This window comes from Sciurus carolinensis, chromosome 8 (genome assembly GCF_902686445.1).
Source record: "Sciurus carolinensis chromosome 8, mSciCar1.2, whole genome shotgun sequence".
Lineage (NCBI taxonomy): Eukaryota > Metazoa > Chordata > Mammalia > Rodentia > Sciuridae > Sciurus > Sciurus carolinensis.
This window is the reverse complement of record NC_062220.1, coordinates 138,014,996-138,017,730: the sequence shown is the minus strand read 5'-3', so window position 1 is coordinate 138,017,730 and position 2,735 is coordinate 138,014,996. Positions and strand designations below refer to the sequence as shown.

At 44.4% G+C, this 2,735-nt stretch overlaps 1 pseudogene; it reads right to left on the bottom strand.

Moving 5' to 3' along the window:
- Positions 1-772: 772 nt before the first annotated feature.
- LOC124991875 (N-lysine methyltransferase SMYD2-like) lies at positions 773-2,176 on the bottom strand (annotated as a pseudogene).
- Positions 2,177-2,735: the final 559 nt, after the last annotated feature.

Genomic DNA, 2,735 nt, shown 5'->3' with positions numbered 1-2,735 from the left:
ATGAATCTCTTACAAACAACATATAGTTGGAGCTTGTTTTTTCATTCATTCAGCTAATCTATGTCTTTTAACTGAGTAATTGAGACCACTTATTTCAGTGTTATTATAGATTCATGTTTGTGGTTTCCTGCCATTTTGATTGTAGGCTCTATTTAATTCTGTCTTAATTTCCATTCAGTTCATTCTAGTGAACTTCATTTACTTGGGGGTTTGGGGATTGTTTTTAAGTTCCTCTATGTGCAACATTGAGTATTCTTTGCACTGCTGATTTGATAGCCATAATTTCTTTTAGCTTATTCTCATCATGAAAAGTTCTTATTTCCCCCATTGATTTTGAAAGAGTGCTATGCTGGATATAGAAATCTTGGCTGGAAGTTGTTTTCTTTTAGAACTTGGAATATTTCATTCTAGGTTGTCCTTGATTTTAGGGTCTAAGTTGAGAAGTCAGAGGTGAACCTTATTGGTTTGCCTCTAAATGTGACCCAACATTTTTCTCTTGCAGCTTTTAATATTCTTTCCTTATTTTCTATATAAGGCATTTTTTTAAATACTCTCTTTATTCTCTTACATCAATCAAGTTTGTTCAGAACATTACAATAGGCATGAGGGGAAAAATAAATGCAATTTTAAAAACTCAATGTGTCCAAAGTATATTATATGGAACCATTCCATTTCATTTTCATTAGGAAAATGAAAGCATTCCGAATTAATATTTTGGTGAAAGAACAAGAACACCATCAAAGTTGGCGTGTGTAAAGTTTAAGTGCAAGAAGTGTTTTCATTTCAGTTTAGAGAAGCGCTGCTGTAGTGCCTAAGATTTGAAATATTCAAATCCTTTAAGGTTTCTGAATGAAAGCTGAAATGATGCCCGATTTCAGTGGCTTTCAATTTCCTGTTTTATCTCAGAAATATATGGATGATCTTTGCCATGAGCAACTTCCATGATTGCAATGGCCTTCTTCAGGAACTTCTCTCCACAGCTTTGTTTTCCAGGCCCATGTACAGTCTTCCCAGCTTCAACCTCATGGAGGCCACATTGAGGGAGTACAAAGGATAGCACTTACTGTAGGGCTTGACGATTTTCTGACCGATCTCAGGGCTCCTTCCCAGTCCTGCATGTACAAGCAGACCCCCGTAGCCTGTACATCATGTGCAACATATATACGTTACTGTCCTCAAACACGGAGCTCATCTTCTCCTGACTGAACTCGCAGATCTCCAGCTGCTCACTAGGGGATTGGTAGTGCTTGGCCCTCCGGAATTCCTCAATGACATTATGCGCATATCTGATCATGTCACAGATGGCTTCTGCCTTTGGGGGGGTCGCTGAGTTTGTGGATTTCCACCTTGGCTGTATCCTTGTCTTTCGTGGTGCACCCCCGGCATTCACGGGTAAAAAAGTAAGAATCCCTTAGCCGGTCATTCCTGTCTTCTGTTGGGTACAGGAGGTCAATATAGCTGGTAATCCCTCTTCTCCAGGACTGACTTCCTGTACAGCTCTTACTTCCTCCAGGGTCCCCTTGTAGGTCACAATGACATTGGGGCAACAACTATGATTCATCGATGCAACGTCAGGAAATATCGCAGATCCCAAATGAGAAAGCTCTTCATCTCCAATTGTGAAGCCATTACGGTTAACCTGTGCAAAGAGCACTCCCAGGCTGCGGTGGTCAGGGAATTCGAGGTGCTTGCAGTAGGACTGATGGAGGGCAGCAATGTCGCTCCGAATCAAATCCTTCTTCTCATTGTCCAACTTATCGAGATGTGATTCAAACTCCTTCACAGCCAGCAATTTCTCTGAAGGTGTTCTCTCTGGGTGGATTTTCTGTTTGGCCAGAATCCTTGCTCTTAGCCTCGCAGTCTCTGAAGGATTCCAGTTTTCCCCCAAAACAACCATGGGAGAACACTCCAGCTTGTGCGTGGGCCAATCGTCTTCCTGACACTCCACATTGCAGTAAAATGCCTGCTCGCACCTTCCACATTTGGACAATCCTTCTCTCCTGGCAGTATTGGCAGTACTCGCAGTGGCTGCCCCGCTCTTGACCGTGAGCAGGTAGGTGTCAGCCGGGCAGGAGAGGAGCAAGTCCCCCACCTGGAAGGGCTGCAGGGCCCGCAGCCCCTGGCCCTTACCCCGGCTGCAGAACCGCTCCAGGCCGCCGTGGCCCTTGGCCCTCATGGTGGCCACGGGTGGGCGCACGAGGAGGGGCGCTGGCGCCACTGTGCCCAGGCTGCGGCTTCCCACAAGCTGTCATTGGAGAAGCGTCACGCTGAGCTGCAGGGCAGGGTGGGAAGCCGCCCGAGATGTGGCGGCCCCCAGGCATTTTGAGTAAGAGATATCTTGGAGAATTTCTCTTCTGATCTTGTTTATTTTGGGTCCCGTATGCTCCTGTATGTTGATGTCTACCTCATCTCTGATATGGGGGAAATTTTTTGTTACTATCTCATTGAAAATATTTTTGATGCCTTTAGCCTGTGTCTCCATGTTCTCTTTTATGCCAACGACTCTTAGGTTTGTTTTCTTGACGCTGTACCAGATAGAACATTGATTTTTTGATAGATTCAAATTTTATATAATAGTACTCTTTCTTACTCAAAGGACTGGAAATATTTTCCCTGATGATTAGGATTTTACGACGTAGCGTGTAATGACTGACTGCGTGGTGCTGGTCTGTCATGAAGACATGCCATGATTTATACGGTCACCCACTGTTTCCCTTGGACCTTCTCTCTGCCTC